Source organism: Rhinopithecus bieti, unplaced genomic scaffold (assembly GCF_001698545.2).
Source record: "Rhinopithecus bieti isolate Rb0 unplaced genomic scaffold, ASM169854v2 scaffold_5022, whole genome shotgun sequence".
NCBI lineage: Eukaryota > Metazoa > Chordata > Mammalia > Primates > Cercopithecidae > Rhinopithecus > Rhinopithecus bieti.
In genome coordinates, this window is record NW_016804965.1 from 931,388 (window position 1) to 947,637 (window position 16,250).

Here is a 16,250-nt window from a genome sequence, read left to right on the forward strand (position 1 = left end):
CTGGCAATGGGGAGTTGAGCAAGGATTACAGACACATTTTCATTCTCTTAGACGTGGGCCTTACAGCACCGAGACTGCTGTTCACAAATGTGCTTCTGACAAAACTGTCAATCGTGGTAATAACAGGACGAAACTGAAAGAATATAGGTATGACTTTTGTGGTTATAAATATCATTATTGCTGTGTGCAACACTTAAAACACAGAACAAGTAACTTAACTAGGCCGTAATTGTTCATGATAATGTATTGATAATGCAGTGCTTGTGTTTATGACAATTTGATTTGGTGTAGGTAGTGTTGGGGGATGTCCTAGTTAAATATGGATATTAACATTTTATATTATTCAGGATTTGTTAACCAGTTTTTAATAGGTTAGGTTCCATTCCTTATTAAGTCAGTTGTTCAAGAAGAGAGACATAGTTTTACTGCTTGAATGATTATACCTAAATGTGGTTATCATTTTTTTTTCTAGGACTAAATGTTGATTGCTTTAAAAGATAAAGAAAGAGAAAGAAAGGTAAATATTTATAAAATATGTGCCAAAATAGGCCAAAATAATCTCAGCACTCAATTGAGGTTGAGAATTTTGAGACGTGTGGTTGTCTTTGAATGTTGCTAGTTAAATGTGGCTACAGGGAAACACACAATTCTGCTTGATTGGTCTCACTTTAAATTCATAACCAAAAAGCTCAAGTCGGCCCTCACATCTACCCTGTGATCCTGCTGTTTCAGTGGTGAATGCACTCTCTTGCTCTCCTATGTGATGACTTCATACCTTCTCTCTCCATCCAGATGTCCAACATCACATCCCCCTTCATTACTCTCAGCTGATAATCTTCCATCTTTCACGTACTGAGAAAGTAGTAGCAATCTGAAGAGGACTTCCACACACTCCTGCTCCCATATCTACCCACCCAGTTGCATTTGTATGCACATCCTCTTCCTTCTGGCTTATCATAATAATAAAAGAATTGTCCATGCTTTTTTATGCATTAGACCCCATCCTCTCTTGCCTATCCAAAGAGAAGGCTTCTATAGTGTGCCTCTTCCCTCTCACATTGTTAATCTACCTCCTCCCATTTCTGGATAATTCCCACCATCATATAAATATACTATTATAGTCCTCATCTGGAAAACAACACCCTCTCTTGATGGTACATTTACTCTGAATACCATCCTGTATTTCTGTTTTATTTTCAAACTAAATTAATTAAATATTGGTTATGCTTCCCTCTCCGTTTCCTGTTCTCTCACTATCTCTTGAATTCCTTCTAAGAATATACTATCCCTTGCCTCTGCTCATACAGCATATGCCTGGATAGACCACTCTAACTCCAAAAGCCTCTAAGTCAGGCTTTTGTCTTTGCTTCTCTGACAAATTGCTCTTATTGGGATCACTGTTGACTTCTGTATTGTCAGAATGAATTGTCAGTTCTCATTTTATTTAGTCTTTCTGCAGCATGTGATGCAACAGATTGCTCCCTTCTTGAAAGACTTTTTTCACCTGACCTCTGGGATACTCTCTGGCTAACTTTTTAACTCCGTGATGGCTCCCTCTCACTCTCTCTGTTGGTTTTTCCTCAACTATTTTACCTCATTTCTTCGTCTTCCTTTCTTTCCCATCTATACTTATGCCCTAGGTCAGTAATTCTCAAACTCTTTGGTCTTAGACCTCTTTATGCTTTTAAGCATTATTTTATTATTTTTATTTTCTGAGACAGGATCTCATTCTGTTATCCAAGCTGGAGTGCAGTGGTGCAATCATTTACTGCAAACCTCAAACTCCTGGGCATAAGCAATCTTCTCACCTCAGCCTCCCCATTAGTTGGGACTACAGATGTGCCATTATGCCTGGCTAGTTTTAAAATTTTTTTTAGAGATGGGGTTTTGTTTTGTAGTCCAGGCTGGTTTCAAGTTCCTGGCCTCAAGCAATCCTACCACCTTGGCCTCTCAAAGTGCTGGGATTATAGGCATGAGCCACCATGCCCAGCCTTAAGGATGATTAAGGAACCCAAAGAACATTTGCTTATATAAGTTATATCTATTGATAATAACTGTAGAAATTAAGACTGAGAAAGTTAGGCCAGGCGCGGTGGCTCAAGCCTGTAATCCCAGCACTTTGGGAGACCGAGCAACGGGTGGATCACCGAGGTCATGGAGATCGAGACCATCCTGGATAACACGGTGAAACCCCGTCTCTACTGATAAAATACAAAAAACTAAGCCGGCGAGGTGCGGCGCCTGTAGTCCCCAGCTACTCGGGAGCGAGGCAGGAGAAGGTGGGAACGACTGGCAGGGAGCTTTCAGTGAGCCCTGAGATCCGGCGCCACTGCACTCAGCTTCCGGCCACAGAGCGAGACTCCTATCTCAAAAAAAAAAAAAAAAAAAAAAAAAAAAAAAGACTGAGAAAAGTTAAAAAATATTTATTAATTTGTTTAGAAATAACAACAAAGCCATTACATATTAACATAAAGCATTTTTATAAAGAATAATTATAGTTTTCAAAACAAAAAATGTAGTAAGAAGAGTGGTATAGTTATATATTTTTGCAGGTCTCTTTAACATCTGGGTTAATAGAAGACAGTGGGACCATCACATCTGCCTAGACATTCTAGTTATTGCCATAACACATCTTATGCTGTCCCCAGAAAACTCCACTGCACAATTGTGAAAGAAGAAGCATTAAAAAGGCAAATGTTAAAAGGATCTTGAGGATTCACGGAAGTCTCAGACTACATTTTGTGCATGGTTGTCCTAGGTGATCTCACCTGTGCCCTTAAATGCCACGTTTATGCTGGTGACTCCTAAAGTTTATATCTCAGCCCAGACGACTTCTCTGATAGCCAGACCCATGTACATAATTCTCTGTGTAGCATCTCCTCTTGGTCTAAGAGACAGTTCTAACTTAACATGTCCCAACCTGAATTCAATCTGCCCCCAGAAACTTGATCATCCCGTAGTTTCCCTGTGTCAATAAATGGCTTCCAGTTGTTTGAGCCAAAAAAGATGATGTCATTCTTAACTTCTCTCTTTTATATTCCATATAAAATCAATTAGCAAATCCTGTCAGCTGTTTCTTGGAAATATTTCACAAATCCAACTTCTCAGGATGTCTGTGACCACTCATCCTACTCCAAGCCACCAAATATCTTGCCAAGATTATTGCAGTCAACTCCAACTAACTCCCTGCTTCTGCATTTCATCCTTACCCTCCTTGCTCTGTCTTTTCTCCACAGAAAGCCCAAGGGATCTTTCTGAAAGTTGAGTTAACTCCTTCCAATGGCTTTCCACCTGAATCAAAGTCAAATCCAAAGCCTTTACCATGGTCTGAAAGACTTCATTTCCTACCACTCTTTCTCTGCTCCTCGTCTCCTGGATTAGGAAGAGCCTCTTTGCTCGTCCACAAACACAGCAAATATTCTCCTGCCTCAAGGTCTTTAAACTCATTTCTCTTTGCCAAGAATGCTTTCCCCTACACATACACATGGCTCAGCCCCTTGCTTCCTTCAGATTACTGGTCAGATATGACCTTAAAAGAGTGATTGGCACTAACACCCCTGTGTACCCCTGGGACCACTCTCTTTCCTTCCACTGCTTTATTATGCCTTTGATAACTTATCACCACTTGGTACATTGTGTACTTATTTGTTTATTGGCTCTCTCTCTTCGCAGGAGAATGTGAGCTTGAGGGCAGGGACTTTGTGTTTCGTTTACTTCTGTCTCCAGTGCCTGATTTATTGTTGGTACTTGTGCATCAAGGGCAAATGGCCAAGCAGCACATGCACTATGCCTGCTGGAATAGTGTTTATGGGGAAAACTCATAGAGACAGGAGCAATAACAGGTCCCCTGTTGCTCATTGCTTTACAGGGCATCTGCTCAGAGATCTAGCAAGTACAGATGTTAGACTCCAGGAGAGAGTCCCTGACCCTTAGGCTATGGCCCTTTTAAGCTGCATGATTACATAAGCATCATCCACTTCCCTGGATACAAAGGCATTATAAAGTGGCAGAACTTTGGCTCCAGTTCTGTTCTTACAGCTTGGTTTTGTGTTTGGGGTAACATCAACCCTTTCCCTGCTTAGATGAGGAGCTGTGATTCTATGTTGTGACAATACATAAATTCCCCTCATAAGGCCTTCAAGACTGAGAATGCAGGAATCTTACCCTTGGCATCATGAGTGGCTGTGGCACAAGCCTTGTATTTAGCCAGGAACCATTGTCTTAAGCACTGGGCCATAGCCAGTAGCCATTAAAGTTTGTAGAAATCCAACTTTTTTTCTGGTCAGCTAGCCTTCAGGATAAGAAACTCATTACCTGTTGGCATCTCATAGATATTTGTTGAATGGATGAATACACCCATGTGTGCGTGTGCATGTGTGTGTGCTAGAAGCATTCCCCAGCTTTTGACCATACTTTATGACTGACTACATAAAACAAAAAGGAGCAATGTTGGAGGAGGGGAGATCTCTGGGGTTCATAATAAGGGTCTGTTGTGGACCCATTTAATATGCTGGGAAGGGACTAGGCTATAAAGTTAATCTTTTAGGCAAATACAGTAAAATATTTTTCTTTATGCCAATGTAAAGGACTAGTTTCTCTAATGCAAAAGCTATTGGTATCCTCATATTATAGTTGCCCAAGCATAAATCCACAAAGGAAGACTTGCCACAGAGAAAACATAAAATGTCACTTATCTTTGCTTAAAAAAAAATTCTAAATAATGTTATAGAATTAACATAATAGTTGAAATAAAATTTTATTTTTAGTATGTCATGATTTAAATAATTTGGAGGACTAACTAGGTGTAGAAATCTAATTACAACTTGTCACTTTTTTTTTTCTCTACAGGAAAGCATTTTTGAGTACCATAATACTTAAATTAATATTTGGAAGGCAACCTGTTTACATTTCAGACATTGGTTGTTTAGGTAATCCATATTTTCCCCAGTGAATTGTCTTTTTCATTATTGTTCACTTTCAAAAGTTATCATGGAGATGCAATGGAGTAGCAAATCCAAAGAGAGGGAAGATAAAATATATACACATTACAATATTATCTTAACTTTCCATCTTGTTGGTTAATTTTATGTCAACTTGACTGGGTTGAGAGATGCCCAGATAGATAGCTGGTAGAACATTATTTCCAGGAGTGTCTGTGAGGGTGTTTCCATAAAAGATTAGCATTTAAATAATTAGAATGAGTAAAGAAGATCCACCCCCACCAATGTGGACAGGCATCATCCAATCCATCGAGGGCCTGAATAGAACAAAACATAGAAGAAGAGTGAATTTTCTCTCTCTGGGCTGGTACATTCATTTTATCCTGCTCTTGGACAGTGGAACTTCTGATTCTTGGGTCTTTGAACTCCAGAAGAGTCCCCTGCTCCTGCCACCCAGAAGTGGGAGTTATACCATTAACTGTCCTAGATCTTAGGTCTTTAGACTTGGACAGAATTATACTACCAGACTTCCTGGGTTCTCTGGCTTTCAGATGGCATATTGTGGGACTTCTCCTCCATAGTTGCATGAGTTAATTCCCATAATAAATCTCCTTCTAATATATATATGATATATATACACACACACATATATATGATAATATATGTATGTATGTATATATATATGTATCTGTCTCCTATTGTTTCTCTTTATCTGAAGGACCCTAATACAGCATCATAACAAGACTTATCACTTTCTCATCAACTCCTTTGCACCCCGTAATTTGTCTTGTTTCCTGACCACATTGCCTAAACTGATCACTCAGAGCTGTCAACTACCCCTTAATAATCAAGGTCAATGATTTGTCTTCAGACCTCATCTTTTCCAACTTCCCATAGCATCCCATAGGCCCAACTACCTCCTCTTTTCTTCAGACTCTCACGTCTTGTTCTCTCTAACAAAGCACTGTTTTGATTCTCTTCCCAATCATCTTCCATTTTCTTTGTTTGCTTCCCTTGTCAACTAAACAAAGGAGTTCCCCAAAATTCAGAAAGTGGGCCTCTCACTTGACCCTTTCCCTGGTTTATGTTGCATAAGCACCATCATTAACATCTAGATTTTTGCAAATTTCTTTCTTTCTTTAGCCTTCATTTTTATTCTGTGCTTCAGAATCTTGCATTCTGAAATGTTCAAAAACTGTTAAACATCTTTCATTTACACTCCATGTCTAAAATTAATTATTAATTCTCCCATTCCTAAACCTTTCAAGCTGAGTTTCCTCTTTCTATATAGAATGAAACGTAGGTAATCATTTTTGGCTTATTCACTTGCTATACTGATTCTACATAGTTACTTGCCAAGAAATGTGGATTTTTATCTTCCAAATATTGTGTAAACCCAACTCCTAGTGCTTCCTCATTACATCTCTAGTTGGAAGTCTTTTACAATAGGGCAATTGAGATCTCCTGGCCTCTTATTCTTTCCATGTCTTATGTGAATTATTCACCCAGGCGTTCATGGTATGTTACAACCATGAGATCCAATCTACCTTTCCAAACTGTTTCTCTTCCCTGTCTTACTTTTTCCCTTCACCACCCTAACTGGACAGCTCCTCAATTATCAGTGTTTCTCTCAGGTTGTTCCTCTACTTTCATGCGATTTTCTCACCCTCTCCTCTTGCTGAAACCATAATTGCCCTTCCTATTCCACCTCAGATCTGTCTTTTGCATGGTCTTTCTTTTTCTGCTCAATTGGATGTGATTTCTTGTGCCTTGAAGCCCCAAAGCCCTTTATTTGTATTCTTTTCATGGGACTTTCCTTTTTCATGTTCTCTTTGAGTCATGTGTATATTTACCTTATTTATTTTACTATATGCAATAATGTAAGTGCTGTTTACTGAATCCTTATTAGGTGCAAGGTATTGGACTTGGCCTGGGCATTCCACTATGAATAAGACAGATACAGCGCCTGTCCTCCTAGAACTTAGCATTCAAGCTGTAATGTTAACCTCTGAAGTCGTGCCCTACAGCGCGACTTCTCAACCTCAGCACTACTGACATTTGGGGCTGGGTGATTCTTTGTTGCTGTGGGGAGGGGTCCTACACATTGTAGAATGCTTAGTAGAGACACTGACCCTACCCACTAGATGCCAATAGCACCTTCTTCCCAACTGTGAACATAAAAAATGTTTTCAGACATTGTCAAATGTCCCCTGAAAGAAAAGTCACCACTCCTTGAGACCCCACTACTCCACAGTGCCTGTCACAATTCTTTTCATTTAGACTCTCAATAAATGTTGGCTTAATTAAGTCAAAACAATACTTTTTGTCTTCCCACTTGGCATAGTGCTAGGCACTGTAAAGGTGGCAGAAAGACCATAAACTATGGATGGGTTTGAGAGATATTTAGATGTCTCTTCTATTTACTAAGGTTTTTTTTTTTTTTCTTCTTTTTTTTTGAGATGGAATCTTGAACCTCGCTCTGTTGCCACACTGGAGTGCAGTAATGTGATCTTGGCTCACCACAACCTCCGCCTGCCAGGTTCAAGCATTCTCCTGCCTCAGCCTCCCAAGTAGCTGGGAATACAGGCACCCACCACCACACCCAGCTAATTTTTCTATTTTTAGTAGAGATGGGGTTTCACCATGTTGGCCAGGATGATCTTGATCTCTTGACCTCATGATCTGCCCGCCTCAGCCTCCCAAAGTGCTGGAATTATAGGGGTGAACCACCACGCCCCGCCTTACTAAGGTTTGAACTGTAGCTAGTGCAGTGCCTCATTCAGAGACATGAGGAACAAATAAACTAACACACACAAGGCATTAGGATATTATGTGGCACAAAAATGCAAAGTAATCATTCAAAAAGTGTTCACGGTAAGTGACCTGGGGGATGAAGTCTTTTCCTTTTGCCATCTTACATTGAGAACATTTGCAGACTGAGAGACACACGTATGTAGCACCAGATCAGCACCAGACATTAATAGGGCACAGATTAAACATATAAACGTGAATGAGTTTTAGAGAAAAATGAGCAGACATAGGACATGGTTTAGATCTGTGTTCCTGCTCAAATCTCATGTTGAATTGTAATCCCCAGTGTTGAAGGTGGGCCCTGGTGGGATGTGATTGAATCATGGGGGTGGATTTTCCGCCTTGGCACTGTGTCACAATAGTGAGTGAGTACTCATGAGATCTGGTTGTTTAATAGTATGTAGCACCTGCCCCCTCTCCTCCTTTCTCCTGCTCTGGCCATGTGAGGTGCTTGCTCTCCCTTTGTCTTCCACCATGATTGAAAGTTTCCCGAAGCCTCCCCAGAAGCTGAGCAGATGCCAATATCATGCTTCCTGTACAGCCAACTAGACCTCTTTTCTTTATAAATTATTTGTATTATGGGAATTTTCAATGTAATTAACAAGTCAACATAATGCAGAAGAAAACAGTATGCTGGAGACTTCTGTAATGAGGTTTAATGATCCTGTAATTTGGGGGGAAAGCAAAAACCTCTGGAGCTGACTGATACTTTTCTGTAATTTTTTCCTCAGAAATTGTATTTACTAAGGTAATTGCCCAAATCTGATTTCTATATCATGGCTTTCATTCAAGGTACATATGCCTCATTTATCACTCTATTCATATATTCTACTTTGCTCCCATTAGTGGAAGAAATAATATTTTTCCTATTTTCCCCCATCCCGCCTTCTATAACTCCCCTTGCTCTTGAGGGTATTGGGAAGACTATTAGTGAAAAACATTGATGTTTCCAGGGCAGAAGACGGGTGCATGTTTTCATCTGCAGGCTCGAACACAAGCTGAGGCCTTGAACATCTCCAGGTACTGATAAAGCACCTTAGGTTGTTTTTAGAAAATACTGAAAAATTAACCCTTTTGCTAATGATGTAGAAACAAGCCCTGCCCTGAACCAAACCCCTGAACTGCTCAGATTAAACTTTGTAACCCAATCCCTTCACTGCAGACACCCAATAGGAAAGTCATAGGTGCAAAGATGAGATGACTTTCGTCAAACTCAGACCCCATAGGGCCAGGAAGGCCTGAAGGAGAGGTGGCTCATGCTTCCAAGTCTCAGATAAGAACTGTTTCTAAGGACTTTAAAAAACCCCACAAGGAAGTCTTTCATGTCCTTCACCCCGCTCCTGCTTTACAAGGTTTATCACTAGATATTCCTTAGGACGTCAGGAATTCAGGTAAGAGGCTTTCAAGAGAACACTTGCTCAGCAATCGCATCTCCTCCAATGGACTGACAGCAACTCTGGCTTTGAACCTCTGGAACCAGGAAACTCTGTTTCTAAGCAGTGTCTGTCAGCCTCTCCCTTGTTGCTGATAAGAACTTTCTTTACCTCTCCATGCACAGAGAGCTCTCTCTACAGTGTTTTTCCTCTACTCTCACACCACAACAATCATCAACACAGAAGACTTGTACGATCAGATGTGTGGGTTTTTTTCCAAACCCAGTAGTGAACACCAGCTGGGAGTCCTCTAAGTCAGCTCCAATGCTGTCTACCCAGAGACAGTTCCAGATCCCACAGATTGAAGGCTCATTCCCCAAGATTGCTCCACACACCATTCCCAAGTCCAGACCTCCAGAAGTTTTGATTGACTGACTTCAAGTTGGGGATCCCGTGCCCCACTCTTTGAGTTTGATTAATTTACTGTAGCAACTCACAGAACTCAGGGAAACACTGATATTTTCTGGTTGAATACAAAGCACACTGCAGAGGACACAGATGAAGAGACACATAGGAGGAGGCATGCTTAATTGGAGGAGGTACAAGTTTCCTTCACTCTTTCTTTCTTACCTCTGTGTCCCAACCCCTTCTTGTGGGGTTGATAGACTGGGGCTCCAAGAATCAATATTTCTCTCTCTCTCTCTTCTTTTTTTTTTTTTTTTTTTTCTGAGACAGAGTCTTACTCACTCTGTCACACAGTCTGGAGTGCAGTGGCACAATCTTGGCTCACTGAAACCTCTGCCTCCCATAGAGAGGCCTTGTACCTTCTGGCCACCTATGGGCTAATGTGTATGACTTCAGGGAGGAATGAATAGGATTTGGTTTATTGTGGAGTAGGAATTACTATGTCAAACCATGTGTCAAAACCCGAAATGGATGGTGTCTTCAGAATCCATGTGAACTTTCCACAGCAGTTTTTCTCAACATTGACTGGACATCAAACTCTTTGATGCGTATATTACGAGGTACCAGTCCATGAATGGGGAACTGCAATTATCTTAAACTCACTTGTGATTTATGAATTCACACACAAATAAACAAAGCTCACAGTACTTTTTAACCAAGACAGTCCATTAGAAGTGTAAGGTTTTTTTTGTTTGTTTGTCGCCTAGGCTGGAGTACAGTGGTGTGATCTTTGCTCACTGCAAACTCCGCCTCTGGGGATCAAGCAATTTTCCTGCCTCAGCCTTCCGAGTAGCTGGGATTACAGGTGCCCACAACCATATCTGGCTATTTTTATATTTTTAGTAGAGATGGGGTTTTGCTATGTTGGCCAGGCTGGTCTCAAACTCTTGACCTCAAGTGATCTGCCAGCCTCGGCCTTCCGAAGTGCAAGAATCAGTATTTCTTAAGAAGACAAAGAACCATTTGGAACCTCCACTCCGTTCTCTCCCAGTTCTGTCCTCCTCTCACCTCACGGTCAGGCCCTATTGCTGGCAGAATGGATTTGCAATCCAGGCAGCCTTCTTTCTATCCTTGGCTCATTACTCACCAGCTTTCTTACCTTGGGCTGGTATTTTATACTCCACTTCACTGAGTTATGAAGGTCAGATGGATTGCACATGTAAAACAGCTAGCATATGCTTAATGCAGAGTAAGTGCTGAAATTTTAGTTATTATTATTATCATTATTTATTTTATCAACTAACTGGTCTAATTTTGTCCCCTGGGGTCTTCTTCACAGTGAAGGCACTTTTGCTTGTATATAGGACTGGCCCCTAATCTTTAAATCCAAAGCCGACCTGAAAATAACCGGGCTCAGTCAAAGTACTGACATTTGTTTCTTGTTCCCTGATATTTCAAACCCTTCAAAACAGGAGGCAAATATTAACAATATTTGTAGAAACACTGTAATATTGAGTCACAAAATGGAAAAGGGCAATAAGGAGTGTGAGGGCCATGAGCAAAGATGCCTTTGGCAAATCCAATAGAGAAAAAAAACCCTTTTAGGTACAAATGCAAATCATAAGAAAAAATTCCTTTCTCCTTGGTATTGACAGCATGATGAAAGTTTCTAGATGTGTTGAATTCATGTCTCAGGTGTAGAGTGGGCCACGCTGACCATAACAGTTTGCAGTTCCTCAGAAAGTGGAAAGTTTAGCCATCGTAGGTAAAATAGCTAGGGGGTACTGAGAACAGGGCAAGGACAGACTCTGGGGTCAGGGTGGGGAAGTCCCCTGCTGCTTTCAAAACTTTGTGGTTGCAAGGGGATCCGGGGGAAGCTGGAGGGCTCAGTGCCTGTGCTAGGGGATCTCAAAGCGCAGTTTCCAACTTAGAAAGTGGAAAAACATGTCACTGCAGATGAGTTAAAGGGGTTTTATAATTGGGTACTGGATTCAAACCCTGTTTATATATCTACAATAGAATACTTAAAAAAGTGGATATCCTTCTGAAAACCCTGACATGCTTTGTTCAACCGCAGAATCAAAAGTATTTGGTTAAAATACCATAAACTGGCTGTTCTCAATTGGGCACAATTTTGACAAAGTCTAAAGACATACAATTGAGGATTAGTGTTTGTTTATGATTTGTTCATTGATTTGCAGCTGCATTTTTTTTTTTGACTTCTTAATATACTATAGCTCTGTGATAAAGTACTTATCTTGGATGTGAGATATTCTCATGAATAGTGGGAGACATGGGACAAGGCAGGAAGGGGCCAGGAGGGAGATGGCACAAGACATCGAGCATTTTTTGCCGGGAAGTTGGGGATGGAGTCCCATTCTATTGCCCACCTAGGCTGGAGTGCAGTGGCATGATCATAGCTCACTGCAGCCTTGACCTCCTGGGCTTAAACAATCCTTCTACTTTAGCCTCCCAAGTAACTGGGACTACAGACACACACCACCACATCTGGCTAATTTTTAAATTCTTTATAGTGACAGGATCTCACTATGTTTCCCAGGTTGATCTTGAGCTTTTGGGCTCAAGTGATCCTCCTGCCTCAGGCTCCCAAAGTGCTGGGATTACGGGCATGAGTCACTGCTCCCAATTGTCATTGGGAATATTTCAGTAAGCTAATACTTGGAGAAATTTGTGGAAAATTGAGCAAATAGAAATACCACATTTCATATAGCATACTCAGGTTTACAAAATACTTTTACTTGTATAATCTTATTTATTTCTCACAATAACTCTGTAAGCAACACATTTTCATTTAAGACAAAATTTCCTTTAAATTTTTATTTAGAAGAAAAATTTATATAGGTATTTATTTATTTATTTGGTGCACATTAGTCTATACACATTGTTGCTTTCCTAAATGGAATCTCCATTATTTGGCTAATGGAAATCATTTTTATTTTAACACTAAGTTTTAGAATGAGATTAAGACAAAACAACGAAGACCCAAAGTTTAACCAACTTTAGTACCAATTACTTTTTAACTTTTATTAAGTCATTGTTATTTATCTTATGCAATTACCTCTTCCTTTGAATGCTTAGAATTGATCATGCATATGTAAGAATTTAGTAAATTGAAAAGCACATTTTTAAAAATTATACTTTAAGTTATGGGATACATGTGCAGAACGTGCAGGTTTGTTACATAGGTATACACGTGCCATGGTGGTTTACTGCACCCATCAACCAGTCATCTACATTAGGTATTTCTTCTAATGTTATCCCTCCCCCAGGCCTCCACCCCCCAACAGGCCCCATTGTGTGATATTCCCCACCCTGTGTCCATGTGTTCTCATTGTTCACCTCCCACTTATGAGTGAGAACATGTCGTGTTTGGTTTTCTATTCTTGTGTTAGTTTGCTGAGAATGAAGGATTCCAGCTTCATTCATGCCCCTGCAAAGGACATGAACTCATCCTTTTTTATGGCTGCATAGTATTCCATGGTGTATATGTGCCACATTTTCTTTATCCAGTCTATCACTGATGGGCAATTGGGTTGTTTCCAAGTCTTTGCTATTGTGAACAGTGCTACCATAAACATATGTGTGCATGTGTCTTTATAGTAGAATGGTTTATAATACTTTGGGTATATACCCAGTAATGGGATTGCTGGTTCAAATGGTATTTCTGGTTCTAGATCCTTGAGGAATCACCACAATGTCTTCCACAATGGTTGAACTAATTTTACGCTCCCACCAACAGTGTAAAAGTGTTCCTGTTTGTCCACATCCTCTCCAACAGCTGTTGTTACCTGACTTTTTAATGATCACCATTCTAACTGGCATGAGATGGTATCTCATTTTGGTTTTTATTTGCATTCTTGTAATGACCAGTGATGAAGAGCTTTTATTCATGTTTGCTGGCTGCATAAATGTCTTTTTTAGGGAAGTGTCTGTTCATATCCTTTGCCCACTTTTTGATTTTTTTTTTTCTTGTAAATTTGTTTAAGTTCTTTGTAGATTCTGGATATTAACCCTTTGTCAGATGGATAGATTGCAAAAATTTTCTCCCATTCTGTAAGTTGCCTGTTCACTGTGATGATAGTTTCTTTTGCTGTGCAGAACTTCTTTAGTTTAATTAGATCCCATTTGTTAATTTTGTCTTTTTTGCCATTGCTTTTAGTGTTTTAGTCATGAAGTCTTTGCCCATGCCTTTGTCCTGAATGATATTGCCTAGGTTTTCTTCTAGGGTTTTTATGGTTTTAGGTCTTAGGTTTAAGTCTTTAATCTATCTTGAGTTAATTTTTGTGTAAGGTGTAAGAAAGTGGTCCTTTCAGTTTTCTGCATATGGCTAGCCTATTTCACGATTTACGAAATAGGGAATACTTTCTCCATTGCTTGTTTTTGTCAGATTTGTCAAAGATCAGATGGTTGTAGATTTGTGGTGTTATTTCTGAGGCCTCTCTTCTGTTCCATTGGTCTATATATCTGTTTTGGTACCAGTACCATGCTGTTTTGGTTACTGTACTCTTGTAGTATAGTTTGAAGTCAGGTCGCATGATGCCTCTAGCTTTGTTCTTTTTGCTTAGGATTGTCTTGGCTATACAGGCTCTTTTTTGGTTCCATATGAAATTTAAAGTAGCTTTTTCTAATTCTGTGAAGAAAGCCAGTGGTAGCTTGATGGGGATAGCATTGAATCTATAAATTACTTTGGGCAGTATGGCCATTTTCATGATATTGATTCTTTCAATCCATGAGCATGGAATGTTTTTCCATTTGTTTGCGTTCTCTGTTATTACCCTGAGCAGTGAATTCTAGTTCTCCTTGAAGAGGTCCTTCACATCCCTTGTATTCCTGGGTGTGTTATTCTCTTTGTAGCAATTGTGAATGGGAATTCATTCATGATTTGGCTCTCTGTCTATTATTGGTGTATAGGAATGCTTGTGTTTTTTGCACATTGATTTTATATCCTGAGACTTTGCTGAAGTTGCTTATCAGCTTAAGGAGATTTTGGGCTGAGACAATGGGATTTTCTAAATAAACAATCATGTCACTTCCAAACAGAGAGAATTTGGCTTCCTCTTTTCCTAATTGAATACCCTTTATTTCTTTCTTTTGCCTGATTGCCTTGGCCAGAACTTCCAGTACTATGTTGAATAGGAGTGGTGAGAGAGGGCATCCTTGTCTTGTGCCGGTTTTCAAAGGGAATGTTTCTAATTTTTGCCTGTTCAGTATGATATTGGCTGTGGGTTTTTCATAAATAGCTCTTATTATTTTGAGATACGTTCGATTGGTACCTAGTTTATTGAGAGATTTTGGCATGAAAGGCTGTTGAATTTTGTTGAAAGATCAACATCTGCATCTATTGAGAAAATCATGTGGTTTTTGTCATTGGTTCTGTTTATGTGATGGATTACGTTTATTAATTTGCATATGTTGAACCAGCCTTGCATCCCAGGGATGAAGCCGACGTGATTATGGTGGATAAACTTTTTGATATGCTGCTGGATTTGGTTTGCCAGTATTTTATTGAGGATATTCGCATTTATGTTCATCAGGGATATTGGCCTGAACTTTTCTTATTTTATTGTGTCTCTGTCAGGTTTTGGTATCAGGATGATGCTGGTCTCATAAAATGAGTTAGGGAGAATTCCCTCTTTTTCTATTGTTTGAAATAGTTTCAGAAGGAATGGTACCAGCTCCTCTTTGTACCTCTGGTAGAATTTGGCTATGAATCCCTCTGGTCCTGGACTTTTTTTTTGGTTGGTAGGCTATTAATTGCTGCCTCAATTTCAGAATTTGTTATTGGTCTATTCAGGGATTTGACTTCCTCCTGGTTTAGTCTTGGGAGGATGTATGTGCCAGGAATTTATCCATTTCTTCTAGATTTTCTAGTTTATTTTTGTAGAGGTGTATAGTATTTTCTGATGGTAGTTTGTATTTTTGTGGGATCAATGGTGATATTCCCTTTATCATTTTTTATTGCATCTATTTGATTCTTCTTTATTTTCTTCTCTATTAGTCTGGCTAGCGGTCGATTTTGTTGATCTTTAAAAAAAAACAGCTCTTGGATTCATTGATTTTTTGAAGGATTTTTCTTGTCTCCATCACCTTTATTTCTGCTCTGATCTTAGTAATTTCTTGTCTTCTGCTAGCTTTTGAATTTGTTTGCTCTTGCTTCTCTAGTTCTTTTAATTGTGATGTTAGGATGTTGATTTTAGATCGTTCTTGCTTTCTCTTGTGGGCATTTAGTGCTATAAATTTCCCTCTACACACTGCTTTAAATGTGTCCCAGAGATTCTGGTTTGTTGTGTCTTTGTTCTCATTGGTTTCAATGAACATCTTTATTTCTGCCTTCATTTTGTTATTTACCTGGTAGTCATTCGGGAGCAGGTTGTTCAGTTTCCACATAGTTGTGAGGTTTTGAGTGAGTTTCTTAATCCCAAGTTCTAATTTGATTGCACTGTGGTCTTCGAGACTGTTTGTTATGATTTCTGTTCTTTTGCATTTGCTGAGGAGTGTTTTACTTCCAATTATGTGGTCAATTTTAGAATAAGTGTGATGTGGTGCTGAGAAGAATGTATATTCTGTTGATTTGGAGTGGAGAGTTCTGTAGATGTCTATTAGATCTGCTTGGTTCAGAGACGAGTTCAAGTCCTGGATATCCTTGTTAATTTTCTGTCTTGTTGATCTAATATTGACAGTGGGGTGTTAAAGTCTCCCA